An 18,787-nucleotide genomic window follows, 5' to 3' on the forward strand; every position below is an offset into this window, starting at 1 on the left:
GTACACCCATTCTTCACATCACAAAGTATCTTGTCTTGATACTCTCCAATAGAGAACTCAACCCAAACTTACTCATTAACAAGTACATTTTGTCCTTTATTCAGCCATGTGACTTTGTAAGGTTGTGAATGAGGGTTCTTTGATAGTTTGAGTTTCTGAACAACCTCCTCTGATATGATATTATCAATTGAACCTAAGTCTATAATGACTCTACACTACTTTCCAAGTATCCTACACTTCACCCTAAAGAGTGCCCTCATTTTTTTGGGTTCTTCCTTGCTAGGTTCTTTGAGAAAAACCGTTCTAAACATCAAGTTCTCTCAACTTTCTGAATCAAGGTTCACCTCTAAAGTTTTTGTGTTGCTAACCTCTTCTTGAACATATGCAATATTCTTATACCCTTGAGAAGATGAAGATTTTTTAGGGCACCTATAAGCATGATGGCCTAAATGTCCATAGGTGTAACACTTCATGTTTGAAAATTATGAGCTTCTTCTAAAGCTCCCAAATCTACCTCTTCACCATTATTGAAACCTCTGCCCCCATTCTAGTTACCTCTTCTACTTGTATCACTAGTTTGTTCAATGAGTTTGGAGTCTCCTTGATTCTTTTCTTCATTACTCCTACCTCCATATCCACCCCTATGAGTGCCTCTTGAATCTCTTCCTCTTCCTCTACCCCTAGAACTAGAATCTCGTTTCTTTCTATTCTTATCCTTGACCTTAAGTGCCAACTAAAAATATTTATGGACACTATTAGGGGTCCACAAACTTATCTCTTCCTGAATACTCCATCTCAATCCACTTAATTATCTTGCCACTTTAATGCTTTCCTCTTCTTAAGCCTTGGTTCTTAAGAAAAGTTTCTAAAATTCTTCAGTATAGGAGGCAACATCCATGTCTCTTTGTTTCAAGATTTGTATCTACTTATGTAATTGTATCTCATATTTTTCAAGTCGATAATTATCTCTAATTTTAGCTACCATAGCCTTCCAATTAGCTATTGGCTTCTTACCTTCTCTTTCCCTCTCTTCTTGGAGGAATTTCCAATAGGTGAGAGTTGGTCCCTTGAATCTTGATTTAGAAATTTTTACTTTTTGAGCCTATGTAATTCCTTCACACTAAAAATGGTTGTCCATCCCCTCTATCCATTCCATAACTACCTCTGAATCCATCTTACTATTAAATAGGGGTATTGCCTCAAGAGATTTTCCACCCAAGGATTTGATGGTTTTAAGATAGGGTTCTTCTTGCAATGGAGGATTGGGTTTAGGGATTATATCCTCTTCATCCACTTCCTTGCCCTTATTTTCACCATCTTCCAATTTCTCTTCTTCTTTATCAATTACCTCTTCAACTTCATCAAGTTTAGTCTTCATAGCCTCTAGGGCTTCCTCTAGGATTTTATTCCTCTCCCTTTTCTCAGTTACTTCTCTATCTAACTATGCATTTTTCATGATGGTTTCTCCCACAAACTCTAACATATACAATATCTTGATCCAAACCTTTTACTCCTCTAATACCAATTTTATGGGGAGGATCCACTGTTGACATATCAGTCAAGTTTGTTATTAGTGACACCCACTTATTCTGATTATGTATAGCTACTGAGCTCTTTAAGTAGTTTACAATGTTTGCCATGTAATTCAGTAGCCACCAAGCTTCTACAGTTGCTATCGAGTCCTTTGGACTAATTCCAGTGGTTATCAATTAGCAAATTTAGTTAGTGTGAAGTTCAGTAGTTCAAACCGAGTAGTTTAGTGTATACCAAGTTTATTAGTAGTCATCGAGTTCGTAGTTAAGCTTTAAAGTATCTATCAAGTTTACAACTCATGCAATGTGAAGATAGTGTTAACTGAGATACTTCATAGTAAACAAGTGATTCAGTATTTGCCAAGTTACACAATATCTATCGAGTCACTAGTGCAGATCAAGTTTAAGACTACTTGAAAGTGATCAGTATGACCCGAGCTTCTACGTCTACCAAGAGCATGAGAATGCCAAGCAGTGATAGTGGATGTCGAGTATCAGAACCTCACCGAGTCAGCCTTCAGAACCTGAGTATCTTCATGTGGGCAAACTTTGTAATATTTGTGTTAACTTGTTTCATTGCCAACTTTGTAATTTTGTAAATTGGATTGGTATATAATTGATGTATTGTATCATATCCAATTTAGTATGGAATGTAATGAAATGTATGTAATGTGAAAGAAAGAATGTGAATGTGAGCATATGTATAAGTAGCAGATAAAGAATTGTAAAGGCCATATCAATACAAGGATAAATAGTGACAAAGCTATCACAGAAGGTGATCAGTACACTAAGGAATCTCTATTAGCAAACTTAGTTGCATATCAAAGATCTACTACTTCGTCCTAATAGGTGAACTAGTCAAAATCCTCTAACAAGGTAGACCTAATAGTCTTTTATAAATCTCTTTACCAAGTGCATACTTCATTGTATGTTTGTAAATCCTCTCACAAGGTGGACCTTGTAGTCCTATTTTCTCCTAATAGGGAAAATAATCAAAAGTGATCAATGTAAGCCTTAACAAGCCAACTTTATGTTGTAGTACTAAAGTTTGTGGGTATCACCACCACCCCAGTTTTACTTTCTATTTGGAAGGTTTCTCAGTCACCAAATCTTTGTGTTCGAGTGTAGTGGATACTATCATGTTTTTAATTTCTCATACATGCTACTAGATCAAATGTGATGAACTAAGTGTTAATTGATTTATTGATTAAGAATTGAACTTGGTAAAAGTTTTAAAAGTTACTGATTCACCCCTCCCCTCTCAATAACTTAGCATAGTCTTGAATATTTCCAAGAATTGGTATCAGAGCTTTGCGGTTCTTGGGAGATAGTTTAACAGCTTGAGCAAAGATCAAGGAAATGGAGATTTTTAGACTTGACAAAGCCATTGACAATGAAAAGTTGGATCTAGCAATGGCCATTGCCTAGCTCAAGAAAGCCAAAGAGCAACTTTCCCAATCCCTAAAAAGAAGAAAAGAACTTGCAAATAAAATGAATGATCATCTTTACATTGAAGAAATAATTGAAGACTTTCACCCTTCAAGTAGTTCAGATGAAGCAAATGATGCAATCAAAGAACTCCTAGAGAAGAATGGTTCCCTGCAAGAAGAAATAAGAAAGCTGAAAAGAGAACAAGAAATTTAGTCAATAAGGTTATGTGAAGTCTTGGAATAGAAAAAAAAGATAAAAGAAGAGATGGATGGAAAGAATAATGAGATTCAGAACCAATCCCTTCAGCATGCAGACCTTATGGATCAGCTCTCCAATGCAAATGAGGAAATCATGAGCCAAAGAAAAATCAATGAAAGATTAAAAAATGATCTAAATTTTGAAAGATAGATCAATGAAAGAATAAGAAATGAGCTGAGATTTGAAAAGAAAACTAGTGAAAGATTGAGAAATGACCTAAACATTGAAAAGAAAATCAATGAAAGAATGATAAAATCTCAAGTAGACATGAATCAACTAAATGAGAAAAACCTCTATAGACAAAAAGTAAAAGCAAGAATTGGATACAAAGAAGAAGGTGAATCCTCCAAGAAAGGTGCTCAAAGGAATCAAAGACCTACTTGCAATCACTATGGTAAGATAGGTCATACATCAAACAAATGTTGGAGTAATGGAAAAGAAAAATTCAATGGAAAATGTTATAATTACAATTAGCATGGTCACAAGGCAAATGAATGAAAGAGAAACCGAAATTTGAAGGCAACTATCATAAATGTAAGAAACATGGACACAAGGCATCAAAATGCAAAACAAAGACATTGAATCCTATAGAGCAAATTGTAAAGGCAATATTTGGTTGGGATTACAACACCTGGTGTAGATTTCATTACTGTGGAGAATATGGACACATTGGTATGAATTGTGTTAAACATCATATGAGGAAAAGAGATACCACTATAAGATGTTTCATTTGTACAAAACTTGGTCATTTTGCCAAGAATTGTATGAATACTAGTAAGATTGAAGATGAGAAGAAGGCAAAGGTTGATAACATTCAAAAGTAGATGAGATAGCAATGGATTCCTAAGTCTAACGAGGATATTGGTCCAAGCAATGATGGTCAAGTCACTCAAGAATTGGGTGACTCTACCACTTCTAATTAAGTTCTTAAGGAAGAACTAGAACTAGGCTATCAAAGAAGACATCAAAATTAATTCTAATTGAAAGGAAAAAAAGATCCAAATCCGTATGTAAGATACAGAGGGATCATTGAGTAGATTTGTATCAGATACTACTAAGTTACCTTCTCTACTGAGTGAGGTCAGATCATAGACTCTACTGAGCAAGGTCAGGAGTAATGAAGGCACTTATGGTTACTGAGTCAAAAAGACTTCACCGAGTGATCAATATAGAGTAGTGGATAACAACCTGTCAAGCATTATGTTAACTCATCTACCACCATACCAAGCATTAATGGAAAATTTTTGATAAAAGGCATGAAAAAGAATTCATTTTTCACTATGAATTTTCAAGTGCTATTATGAAGAAGCTATTTTCTGTGTGATCAAGCGACTTGAGAAAATTTCCTGCAATCATTTTCAAAGTTCTCTTAAGCTATCGAGTGAAAATGGCATCTAGCGGTAGCAAAAAGGTCAAGAAAGGTGCTAACATGTTGGTTCAAGGTGTTGAATGGAAGGCATTAGACTTTAAGCTCATGCCCGCAGTTGCAAAAACCCTAGACCCCAATGGAGCTCAATCTCAAATCCCTCCCAAGGTACTTCTTGTTAATGACATTTGAACTCATTTTAAATGTACAATTCAAGAAATTGGTACTCTTGAGATGGATGATGCCCTAGCTTAGTTGTGTGTTGATGGAACCCTAAAACCTAAGCATCAACATTTAAAAATAAAAGGTCTAACTCATATTCCCTGTATGCCTTGAGATTTCAAATTAAATGGATTAGGTATATTTTTAGTCGAGTGCACAATGGAAAATTATGGTTGGAGCAGCCAATATTGATAACCAAGAAGATGATTCATCGAATCACTAGCCTTCCCATGCTCACCAAAGCCAAAATGACCAAAACCCTAGGTCAAGGTAAATTGGAAAAGAAAACCCTAGTAGAGTGGGATGGCAGAGGCATGAAGATAAGCAGTGTTACAGATGTAGAACTCAAGTTTGGTATTCATGTTGTAGCCCATAAGATATATAGTTTAAGTTGTCTTAACAGTGTATCCTGCGAAGTTGTAGACATGGCGTACAAAGTGTTGAAGAACAACTTATATTGTGACCTCACCAAGTTATTATTGAGGCAATTCAATAAGAATATGGAAAGCATTAGAATCCCCAAGAATAATTCGTGCAAATTCAATTATTTGTTAGCATGTTTATTCTCTTATGTTCAAAAGTTCTTCCCTTTCAAAGGCACTGTAGTATGGAGAAAAGAAGTGCTAGTACTATACCAAATAAATGAATACATTACAAAAATGGGAGAAAACTATGGCAACATCATGGACAACTACTTCTATATGTTCAAGGATAAAATGAACAATAGGTTTAGGATACCTAAGAATTTAGTTGAGGACTAGAAGGATGATGTGTGCTTCATGGTTGATTGTGACAAGGTGTACATCCAAGTAGTTAAGCCTACAATTGTGCGGGTCAAGCCTCTTGGTTATGAGATAAACATTGATGAGACAAAGGATATCATTAAAGCCCTTGTCAATGAACCTATGGATCCCAAGGCCCCTTAATTTGGTACTTATGAAGAGGCAAATGCTAGAATAGAGCTAGAAATAAAGCTCCCTCAGGCAGTTAACAAAAGAAAGAGGAAGATAGCCAAACGAAAATCAAGTGCACCTCTCATGTTAACTAAGGGTAAAGGTGAAGATGAAGAGCAGGTAGAGGATGAAGAAGAATCAGAAGAAGAAGAAGAACCTCTAAAGAAAAAGGGCAAGGTGATCATCACCAAGCTTGTAAAGGCACCCATTGCAGTCTTCACAAGGAGCTCACAAAAGAAAGGAAGTGACATTGTTCTCAGCAAACCTCCACCCACATTCCAAGAGAAATTGAAGCAAATGGAAGTATTCACCAAACCAAATTGCCTCTCAAATCTCTAATGAATTGTTAGAGAAAATAAAGCCAAGATGGGATTTTTCCATGCAAATAGTAAAAGACATAGATGCACAAACCCTAAGGCGGTTACTACCGAGCATAATGGATGCTGAGGTGAAAGAGTCTTTAAAGAAAAATGAAGATAAAATGACTCTAAGGTTTAATACTTTCTTAATTTTGATTAAGGATACAGAGCATGTAGTTAAGAATGCTACAAACACTTGGAAAAACATTTATCATCTTCACAAACCAAGTGAATATCCAATTGAAGTAAAGGATGTTGTTGAAGAAAAGGAAGATGAAGAGGATCAAGGTGAAGAAGCTACTGAGGAAGATAAGCAAGATGATGAGGAGATTAACCTAGTTAAGATAGTAGCTACAGTCATTTCCTCTCTTCCTCACTCCCCAAGCAAACCCTTGACAACATCAAGTATGGAGGCAACTTCAGCAAGTTTGATTGTGACTACATTAGATACATCAAATGTCCAATCACTCTTTGCCCCAACACAACTCAGCATATCATTGACAGAAGTGACTTCCACTTTATCAACTGAGCTAAAGATTCCTTCTTCATCTGTCGAGTTAAGTTCTTCAGTTATCTCCTCTCCAATTTTGACTTCTTCAGTTTTGAGCTCATCCATGGTAAGCACTCCAATTTTATCTAATTCAATTTCGGATACTACAGTCTTGTCATCATCAATTTTAGATTCTTCAAGCATTTTTGTCAGTATTCCATCAGTTAGTGCATTATCAATTTTCACTACAAGCCCAAGTATGTCTACCACTATTTCCATTCTAGGTACTAAGTCAATAAGTACAAGGGTAGTTGAGCCTAAGGCTCAACTAAGTACAAAAATTTTCAAAGAAAAATAGATAGAAGAAGATATTGATTTAGATGAGGAGATAGAAATTCCCAAATGGGATTTCTACAATCTTTTTGCAAACCAAATGCACATGGTGAACTCCTCCAAAAAAAGGCCAAGCAACAAAGATTGAGAGAAGAAAGAGATAGAGAATACAACATATTAGATGATGCCAAGAATATTTTATCAAAGGCTATTGGAATTGAGGTTGATTCTTCTCAACCTATTTTGTTTTAGGTTGATGAGGCAGTCCAAAAGTTTAATGAGGACACAGAAGTTCAAGAGAAATTGGTTGAAAAGGCTAAAAAGAAATTTAATAATAAAGTGTTGGAGCACATTGCTTAGCAAATTTCCATTAACCAAGTTGAGCTTTCAACAATTTTGGTCAATCTTGAGGCATCCTACTCTAATGTGTCATCACTTTTTGCAAAGTTATGTGATGTCACTGAGTACACCAAAGAATTTAAGGACAAATTGTCTAAAATTGATACTGATCTTAGGAAAGTGCTCAATAGTTGCAACTTGACCCCAGTTCAAGCTCTGCACATTTTAAAGAAGATCAAATTTTTGTCATACTTACAAGCAAAGTTGTTAAGAGAAGAAGCAAGGATCCATACCACATTAGTTGATATACAAAATATGATCCTTCTTGTTATGGATTCTATGCAAAAACACATTGTTTATTCAAAGACTCTGATCTAGGACAACGACTTCTCTATTGCTAATCACATGATTGAACTATCAGTTGAAGTACAAATTGCCATTCATACATGTAAGGTTCTTCAAGAGAACTGGGATAAAACTTTGACAATTACTCTCAAGGTACACTCTAAATTCTTATCTTATTTTGGTATCTCCTTGTAAATATGTTCAATAAGTCTTTGGCATTGCTATCAAAAAGGGGGAGATGAGATGGGATATGGGAGAAAAGCTATAGGGGGAGATAGGTATATAAGAGAAAAGTTATTTGTATATAGTGGATCACATAATATGGGGGAGAAATATGCTATGGTTAAGATATACTATATATATCTTACAAAGATCAATTTTGAAAAATCTCAAAAATATACCTTCCTAGTATCTCATGGTGATGAATACAAGGTATTCAATTTTTAGGCTAATAAGTGTTTTTGTCACTAATGCCAAAGGGGGAGATTGTTGACATATCAATCAAGTTTGTTATTAGTGACACACATGTATTCAAATTATGTACAACTATTGAGCTCTTTAAGTAGTTTACAATATTTTCCATGCAATTTAGTATCCACTGAGCTTCTATAGTTGCTATCAAGTCCTTTGGACTAATTCTAGTGGCTACCGAGCAGATTCAGTTAGTGTGAAGTTCAATAGTTCAAACTGGGCAGTTTACTATATACCAAGTTTATCAGTGGTTATGGCATTCGTAGTTCATGTGATGAGAAGCCTATTTTTACTGATCTTTATAGTATCTACCAAGTTCACAGTTTATGTGATGTAAAGATAGTGTTAACCAAGCTACTTCATGGTAACCAAGTGATTTAGTGTTTTCCAAGTTACACAATATCTACCAAGTCACCAGTGCAGACTGAGTTCAAGACTACTTGAAAGTGATTAGTATGAACCGAGCTTCTACATCTACCAAGAGCATGATGATGCCAAGTAGTGATAGTGGATGCCAAGTATCAGAACCTTACTGAGTCAATCTTTAGAACTCGAGTATCTTCATGTGGGCTAACTTTGTAATATTTTTGTTAACTTGTGTCATGGCCAACTTTGTAATTTTGTAAATTGGATTGGTATATTATGTGATGTATTGTATCATATCCAATGCAATATGGAATGTAATGAAATGTAAGTAATGTGAAAGCAAGAATGTGAATGTGAGCATATGTATAAGTAGCAGATAAAGAATTGTAAAGGCTATACCAGTACAAGGAGCAGCAGTGACAAATCTATCACAGAAGGTGATCAGTACACTAAGGAATCTATATCAATGAACTCAATTGCATATCAGAGATCTACTGCTTCACCCTAACAAGTGAAACAGTTAAAATCCTCTAACAAGGTACACTTAATAGTCTTTTCTAAATCTCTTTACCGAATGCATACTTCATTGTATATTTGCAAATCCTCTCACAAGGTGGACCTTGTAGTCCTATTGCTTCTAACAAGGAAGATCATCAGAAGTGATCAATGTAAGCCTTAACAGGCCAACTTTATGTTGTAGTACTAAATTTTGTGGGTATCATCCCCACACTAGTTTTACTTTCTATTTGGAAGGTTTCTGAGTCACCAAATCTTTGTGTTCAAGTGTTGTGGATACTATCATGTTTTTAGTTTCTCATACATGTTATCAGATCAGATGTGATGAACTAGGTGTTAATTGATTTATTGATTAAGAATTGAACTTGGTAAAAGTTTTAGAAGTTACTGATTCACCCCTCCCCTCTCAGTAACTTAGCATAGTCTTGAATATTTCCAACATCCACTTCACCAAGGTCCTAATCTCATCTAGGACTCTTATAGGCTTCTTTCTAAGCCTCTTAGGGTTCTTTTCCTAACCCTAACTTAAGAAGAACTATCTCTTCAATTCCCCTTCTCCATTGATCCTTTCATATCAAGTAAACACTCTTTCAAACTCCTCTTATTCTTTAGTATTCAATAGGCTAGTACTCCAACTAACAACCTAGAACCTATTCTAAGGTCAAGTAGTGTGAAAGGGCTTCTCCACTAGTCCCTTCAATAGTTACTAAGTTCATCTTGTTCACTAAACCCTTAGTTTACTTAATGATCTCTTCAATCTCTTAGTAGTAGGGCTAGTAGCCTTTTGACACCAATTAACACTCCTTGAGTTTGTAGGTAATAACTCTGAAAACTCCTAAACAATGTACCATTATAATCATGGGTTCTAATACTATTTTCAACAAGCTTTAATATTTTTTTGATCTTAAACCCTCAACTCCTTCGTACAGTAGATTTTCAAAATACCCCTATTTTCAAGGGTTTTAAGGTTTTATAGACAATCAGTCTTTGAAAATGAACAAAAAGGCACACAAATGAACTCAACTTCTCACTAAATTCTAGTCTAAGAATCTTTATTGAATTCTCTACACTTACATGCTCCTGATTGGCACAAACCGATCCATCCATCACTACTTTTAATCTCTGGAACACCTTCAAACACCTAGCCAAGTATAGAAAACTCGCCTAGGGCTTGAGTGTAAAAATAAAAAAATAACTCCAAATGCTCCCAAAATACATATTTATAGAGTACAATTATCTTATTGATTCAAAGAGGCCATAGAAGTTCAACCATTAGAATTCAAGCTAGAGCCATTTCTTGGCAACCTAATATGTATAGGACAATGACCATGTCACTATAAAGAAATTATTCAAACACCTATAATAAAAACCAACCTACAAATCTAATGGTACTCCAAGAAACTAGAAAGGAAATTTTTGGGTAAACATGTAACAAATTTTACCAACTCAATCCATTAAGGTGTGGAAGAGTGGCTTGCAATCGGTTTGAGAAAAAATTTCTTTGTATTATTGATTGCTTTCAACTACAACTCCATATAGTACTAACTCCAACCATTGTCTTGGGATTTTCTTGAGCTTATATAGGTCCTTGGCACATGTGGAAACTACTAGTATGGCCCTCCAACTAGTTTTGGCTAGGTTACACGTGTTTGGGAAATGTTGTCATGAGAAACTTTATATCTTTTTGCCTTCTAAGACATTCTAACCTCAAACTCACTCCAAATGATACAAATTTTGTTCAAATCAACTATTAAACATATTTTATATATTTCCACTCACTTTGGGGTCAAAGTCAATGTTTGACCACTTTGGACCTATCTAAGCAACTTGTGCAACTATAAACTAATATTGACAACTCATTAAGCAACCTTGTTCCCATGACCTATTGAACTACTAAAAAACTCAAACACACATACTTGGGACTATGAACCATCCCTTATTCACTTGTGGTTTGGCCAAGACCACTATAAGCCAAAGTGTCTTTAGAGTTTGACCAATCCTCTAGGTGCTCTTGAAGAAACCGGTATAGCAAACTTGTTCTTCCAACCCATATTTGATGTTCTCTTGAACTACTAAATTGACCTTTCCTTGGATCTATAGAAATTAGCCTTGTGTCCAAACTTGTTAGAAAAATAACAATGCTAATTGAATCTTCTCTCATTTTAATGGGAGTTACACTCTCAAGGAGAGTGACCATATCAGTGGCATGTGTTGCAAAACCTGCTAAAGGTATTTTGATTTGTGGAAGCAACTTTTCTATGCCAACATACATTTGAGGTATAAAGTACTTTACTGCAATAATGAAAAATTTGTTTCTTAGGATTCTTACCTTTAGCTGATGTTTTCCCTTTCCTTCTTTGGTTTTGTTTCTTGCTTCTAGATGACTAGCCTCTTTCAGTCTTTCTATCACCTTTATAGCTAAGACAGGTTGTGCTCTTGGTCTTTCTATGATCCTTCAGTTGCTTGTCTATCTTTTCTAAGTTGTCATAAAACTTTTTCAACATCTCATTTCTTTCATTGGTGCTCTTTATTTCCTCACTTAGCTTTTAAATCTAGTCACCCCTTTCCCTTCCATTCTCTTTGCTTCTTGATTAGGAACTTTGAGATAGAAAATGAAAGAAAATAACATGCTTTGGGTGCGATGGAGTCTCTGAGAAGCGTTGGCTGCCAGCTGGGCTAGGGTTTTTCCCCTAGCCTGTTCTTGGTGTTTGATCTTTACTATTTTTCTGTTCTGTTTGGATTGTTAGCTACTGGACATAATTTGCATCGGTGTTTTTGGAGATCTTCTGCAGTCAATTTTGGATTGGGGGTTTTATTGTTTGCATGGCAGGGCCTGGAATTTCTTCTCCATTGATGAGAACAGATGGTTCTTCTCCAACTATGCATGCAATGTGATCTGAATCATTTTATTCAGGGGAGAGCTCCAAGCTGAAAAAAGTTAATGGTTGTCTTCCACGTAGCCATGATTGCCCTGTTTTGGTTATTCCTCCAACGGCTGTAATGGAGGACATTGATTATTGGACCAAGCATGCTTTGATATGCAAATTTCTTGGAATCCGGATTTCCCTATCCGCTCTTGAGGCATGGATCCGTCGCTCTTGGCAGGTGGAAGGCAATATGGAGATTATGTTGGCAGGGAATAGTTTTTTTTTTATTGTATTCTCTTGCATGTCTGATCGTGATCGTGTTTTTGAAGGAGGCCCTTATTTCTACAACAATGTGGGGTTATTTGTCAAACCTTGGCATTCAGGTTTTAATTCTGCTAAGGATCTCCCTTCAACAGTGCTAGTTTGGGTTCGCTTGCCTCGTCTTCCCTTGGAATTTTGGTGTGAAGACATCCTTCGACAAATTGCTGCTTTGTTGGGGAAGCCAGCTACGATCGCACATCAAACCCTCGATAAAAAGGTTATTTCTTTTGCTAGAATTTGTGTTGAAATTAATTTGAATAACCCATTACTAGATTCTTTGGAAATTTGTCTGGGGGATTCTTCTTGGGTGCAGCAGTTAGATTCTGAATCCCTCCCTTTCCGTTGCTAGATTTTTCATGAGTATGGTCATTTACTGCGGTAGTGCCCCCGTAACTCGAGTTTCAAAGGAGTGGATCGGTCTACAGCTGGAAATGTTGGTGGTTTGGCAGATACTATAGGGAAAGGACAATCTCAAATGGTTAATACTACCAAGGGGATGAATCCACAAGATGCTACAGGTAAGGGTAAGTCTCCAATGTAGGATAAGGATGGATTTACCCCTGTTCATCCTCGAGCTAAGGGACGTGGTCAAAAGAGGCCTTTGAAAGAAAGATTATCTGATTCAGGTTTTAACCGTTTTGAGGTGCTGGATAGTATGGTTCTAGAGGAGGGTATTCCTCCTCCTATCTCTTCTGATCCAGCTTGCCCAGATGAGAGATCTGTTCCTAATGATGCTTGTGGGGCATCTCAAGTTGTAGTATATCAGAATTGTGAGGTTCCTGTAGCTCCTGTGACAGCGGCTCCGGTGACTCCTGCAGTGTTGGAAGATGATGATGTTGTTTTGGATGACTTGGTTAAGGATGTGCTACCATCAGGTAAGGGCAAGGGATCTCCTCTCCCCTTGGGGTTGCTGCCTCGACCCTTTAAGCGGGCTTCTTCTTCTCCCCCTCTAAGGAGTGGGTGCAAACCAAACCAAGAGAACATTAAACTCACAAGAGATATATTTATTGAGTCTGGTTTAGTGAAACCTTTGGATTCTCATTTTCCCAAATCTACCCAATGATGATTATTCTCTCATGGAATGTAAGGGGGTTGAATAGCATCCCTAGACAAAAGGCTATTCATAACTTGGTGGTTGATCATAGTCCTGATGTTTTTTGTATCCAAGAGACTAAGCTCTCTGTGGAGTCTATGGTCCAACATGCCTCTAGTATTTGGTCTCGTGGCCAATGACAATGTGTTGGGGCAACAGGCAGTGCTGGTGTTTAGCTATATTATGGGATCTTCAAAAAATTTCTCCTCTTGGCCGGATGTCTTCTCGCTCAGCTCTCTCTATGGTAGCTTCTGCTCTAGACTCAGGAGAGGTAATCATGGTTACTAATGTGTATGCACCTGTTGATCTTGTGGGAAAGGAGGAACTTTGGGAACATATTCAATATGTTAGAAATTGTCATCTTTATCATCCTTGGGTGTTAGCAGGGGACTTCAATTCAGTTTTAAGTCTGGAAGAGAAGCATGGTGGTTTGGCTAGATTGGGGCCTTCTTCTGCTCTTCTTCGGCAACACATATCTCTTTTGCATCTCTCTCATGTTAAGCCTTCTAATGGCCTCTATACCTGGAATAATCGCAGGACTGGTGTTGCTGCTATCTCAGAACGCCTGGATAGATTTCTTGTTTCTTGCTTCTACCTTAGTGGCACCCTTACTATCTCTTCAAAAATCCTTGATTGGAGGGGTTCAGATCATTGGCCAATCAAATTTTCCGCTATAGGGGCTTATGTTCCGAAGCATCCTCCTTTTAAGTTCCAGTTGATGTGGCTTCATGACTCCTCTCTTCATGATTTTGTTTTTTGTTGGTGGAAAGATGGTGCCCCTGCATATGGTACTGCAATGTTCTCATTTTCTAAAAGGCTTCAATATGTTAAAAGGCAGCTCAAGATATGGAATAGGGAATGCTTTGGGAATCTTCACTTTATGAAGAGGCTTGCTCAAGAAAATCTTGATGTCATCACAAGGGAGATTAGAGATCGAGGTTTCTTGGAGGATCTTGGCCAGGCTGAATCCCTTGCTTCTAGAGCTCTAGAAGAATGGGAACTTCGAGAGGAAATTTTTTGGAAGCAAAAGGCTCGAGTTGATTGGCTCTAGGAAGGTGATTGAAACACTGCCTTTTTCCATAAAACAGTGCAATCTCGCCGAAATCAGAGCACTATCTCTTCTTTGGTTAATTCTCAAGGTATCCAACTGAATTCCTCGCCAGCTTTGTTCCAGGAGGCTATTTTGTACTTCTCTACCCTCTTCTCTGAGGACTCTCCTCCTGCTGATAATGAAGAAAATATTATTTTGTCCTGTATTCCTTCCCTTATCACTCAGGAAATGAATGATTATCTCATGCGTCCTATCTCTTTGGAAGAGCTGGAGGTGGTGGTCTTTGGCATGCCTAAGGGGAAGGCTCCTGGTCCTGATGGTTTTCCAGTTGAATTCTTTCAGGAATTTTGGGACATCATTAGTTATGATTTGTTGGAGGTGGTTAAAGAATCCTATGCTAGCAAGCAGATGCTTCGAGCTTTGAACTCTACATTCTTGACTCTTACTCCTAAGAGAGAGGCTGCTAATCAATTAGAGTTTTTTAGACCAATTGCCTTATGTAATGTGGTCTACAAAGTTATTACTCAGCTTATTGCTGAGAGACTAAAAAGGTGGCTTCCCATTATTATCTTAGAAGAACAAGGTGGTTTTGTTGCTGGAAGACAAATTTTGGATGGGGTGGTTATTGCTACTGAGGCTATTCACTCTATGGCTACTTCAAGGGAGAGAGCCATGTTTGTTAAGTTGGATATGACTAAGGCCTATGATAGAGTTAAATGGAGCTTCCTAAGGAGTATTCTTCTTTCTTTTGGATTTAGCTCTGACTGGGTGAGTTGGATTATGAGTTGCATTACTTCTGCCTCTTTTTCTATTCTTATTAATGGTCAACCTTCACAACTATTTGGTGCTTCTAGAGGCCTCCACCAGGGTGACCCTCTCTCCCCATATCTATTCATCATCATGGCTAAAGGCTTGGGCAGATTCATTAAGCATCAGGTGTCCCAAAATTCTATTCAAGGCTGGCGATGGGGTAATGGCTTACCTTCTCTTTCCCATCTTCAATTTTTTGATGATTTTGCTCTTGCCGGTCTTGCTAGGATCAAGGAAGCTGAAGCCTTTCGACATGCTTTGGACGTTTATTTGGCAGCTTCAGGCCAGAAAGTTAATGAGCACAAATCTTTCATTTACTTTTTTAACACTCCTGATTCTATTCAGCACAGGATTGTTGGTATCCTACGGTTTTAGATAGGTTCACTTCCTTTGACTTATCTTGGCATTCCTATTGCTATTTCTAGGCAGCCATGTCTCTTCTGGCAAAATTTGATTACCAAGCTTCAGGATAAGGTAAATCATTGGACTCATAGATGGCTTTCTACTACTGCCTGGGTTACTCTTCTTCAAGCTGTTATCCAAGCTCTTCCTACTTATAGAAGCATGGTTCATGCTGCACCTATTTACTTTCTCAAGGAGTTTGATGCTCTTCCTCGACAATTCCTTTGGAGTGGTAATTTGCGTAGTAGTAAATGGAGCTTGGTTAATTGGGCAACTATTTGTAGGCCTAAAAAGGAGGGTGGTCTTGGTCTTCGTTCTGCTCTATTGAGTAGACAAGCTTTGGCTGCTAAACTTTATTGGCGATGGTGCTCTGGACAGCATCAACTTTGGGCTCGTATTATCACTCATAAATATTTTCATGATGCTGATCCTTTCTCTATTTTTTCACTTCCTCTTGAAGGTCATGGCTCAATGGTTTGGCATACTTTAAAGACAGGTGCGATGGTGGTGAAGAGGGGTCTATTCTAGATATGTAAAGGAGGTTCTCAGGCTTTGTTTTGGTCTGATGCTTGGGATGGATTCCCTTCCATTTTATCCATATACCCTCATCTTCGACCTCTTTGTGACTCTTTTCTTGTCGTTGGATGGGATAAAGTGGCTCATTACAAGACTCCTTATCAATTGGGACCTGTTGTTGGTTATAGATGGAAGCATTCCTCTGATTGGCCTCCTGGAGGTACAGACATGGATCGTTAGGAGCTTTCTCAAATTTTGGCCTCTAGAGAGTGTTCCTCTTTGCTCGGTCCAGATGTATTGGCTTGGGGCGGTACCTTGTCTGGTAAATATGATGTCTCTGCTGGGTATCAGGAGATAGCTAGACAATTATTTGGGGATGCTGAGGTCCCTTGGTGGAAGCAAGTCTGGAATAAAGTTTCTTGGTCCAAGTGCAATTTTTTCATGTGGCTAGTGGCTCACAATCATTTTCTTACCTGGGATAATCTTTGTAAACGTGGATTTCAGGGCCCCTCTTATTGTGTTTTGTGTGGTAATGGAGAGGAGTCTGTCTCCCATCTGTTCTTCCATTGCTCCTATTCTACTCAGATATGGCACCTTTGGTGGAGCGCTTGGGGTTGCTCTTGTCGGCATGCTTCCTCTTTGCCTGAGTTCTGGGCTCGCTTGGGTAGTGCTCCCTCCAAGTCTTCTTCTCTCCATGCTGCTTGGATTGCTGGCCCATCTTTCATGCTTTGGCATATCTGGTTGGAGAGGAATTGTCGCATATTCCAAGATGTTCGGCTTGGTGTTTTGCATCTTTGGTGGAAAATATCACATTCTCTCCAGGAAACTATTCTTGTGAAGTGTGAGCTTGATGGGGGTATGGATCCGGTTGATCTTGCTATCTGTAATCGCCTCAATTTTCATCTGCAGGATGGGATTGCGGCTCATAGGTTTCCTTCTATGTCCAGGCAGCTTCACCATCAGAGGAAGGGTCAGGTTAACCGGGATGGGCACTGGACTCCTCCTCCCTGTGGAGTTCTAAAAATTAACACTGATGGTTCTTCTCGTGGGAATCCTGGTTCGGCTGGTATTGGCGGAGTGGCTCGTTGTAGTTCTGGGAATGTTAAATTTTTCTTCTCAATTCATAAGGGTGATTATACTAACAATCTCATGGAAGCTCAGGCTATTTTATATGCTATGGAACAGTGTTGCTTATGGGGATGGAGTAAGATTATTTGTGAGTCTGATTCCCAGGTGGTGGTGAACATGCTTTCTTTGCAAGAGCTTGAGGATGTTAGTTGGCAGCTGGCCACTGTTGTTAAGCAGATTCTTTTCTTCTCATCCTCTTTTCAGTTCATTAGGTTCAAGTATATTCCGTGAGAATGGAATAGACCTGCTGATTGTTTAGCCAAATGGGCTTCTAGTCATGATCCGGGTTGGAATATTAGGGATAGGGGGCAACTGTCCTTTGAGATGGTGCAAGAATTTGATGATCTTGTTGCTCAGGATCGAGCTCCTTGTTGAGCTCTCCTTGTTGTATTCCTTTCTATCTTAATAAATTTTTACCCCTCTTTTTGCATTCTCTTTGCTTCCAATACACCCCTTAGTTAATTTTCAACTTTCTCTAATGCCTATGTACTATTTCCTTTCTTATTTTTTCCTTGACTTACATTTTCTAGTGTATCTTCTAGATCTTTCTTCAATTGTGAGATGGATTTTCTTAGCTTCTTTTTGTTAGTCATAAGGCTAAAGATTTTTTTATTCATATCAATTTATGTCACTATGCTCTTCCATTTTCTCAATGATTTCATGGCTCTCACTAAGTTTCTTCACAAGTTTCTTTCTTTTTGTAAATGACTCTCTTAGCTTCTCTTTTAGATCTTCAATAGTGTCAAGAGATTCCTCAAATTGCTTATTGTAATTCATGGCCACTATTTGATCTTCCCTTTAGATGTTAGGCTTGATGTTACTAGGTTCTATACTCTAATACCAATTGTTGGTCTTAACTAGTATTGAGAGGGGGCTAAGTCCGTATGTAGAATTCTACCAGTTAAAACAATAACTGCTCTAGAAAGACTAGATAGCAGCCACATTCTATCAAGTTAATGATAAAAGTGGTAAAGTAAAACAAAGAAATCTAACAAATAAGAGCATACATCAAGTGACACACATATTTTTACACAGAAACCCTTGATCAAAGGATGAAAACCATTGTGGGGATAATATACCCACTAGGATTTTACTATAGATGAAAGGTGTAAGATATAAAAATATGGTTCAATAGGATTTAGAATCTAGAAATGCTAATATTAAAATGAAGAGATGAAAGCACTTACCTCTGAAAAAGAACCTGTTGAAAACCCTATCAAATGGTCTCATAAACTATTGTTTTTTGTGATCCTGAACCGAAACTATGAGATCTACGAAACTCATAAATCATTTTCATTTCTAAGCTAGGTCAACCTTGACCTAGAGCTAAGGTAAGATCTTACCTCTTTATTTTTGACCTTGACTTGAACTTCTCTGACAAAAATTTTGTTTGTAGATCTCAAAAATTCGGCAAAAAGGGCACTCAAATATGCACTAATATTCATTGTCCCTCACATGTATTTGCAAGAAAAAGGGTTTTTTTATTTGGATGAGAGGTTTTCCTTGGTCAAACCCCAGTTTGGAATCAACCTAAATAATGGAATTGAAATAGAGAATGCTAGCAAGTAGTAGAAATAAATCTAACAACGAAGCTATGATATTCAATAGATATGCAATT

Source organism: Cupressus sempervirens, chromosome 7 (assembly GCF_028749045.1).
Source record: "Cupressus sempervirens isolate cs-2001-9-10 chromosome 7, ASM2874904v1, whole genome shotgun sequence".
Taxonomy (NCBI): Eukaryota; Viridiplantae; Streptophyta; class Pinopsida; order Cupressales; family Cupressaceae; genus Cupressus; species Cupressus sempervirens.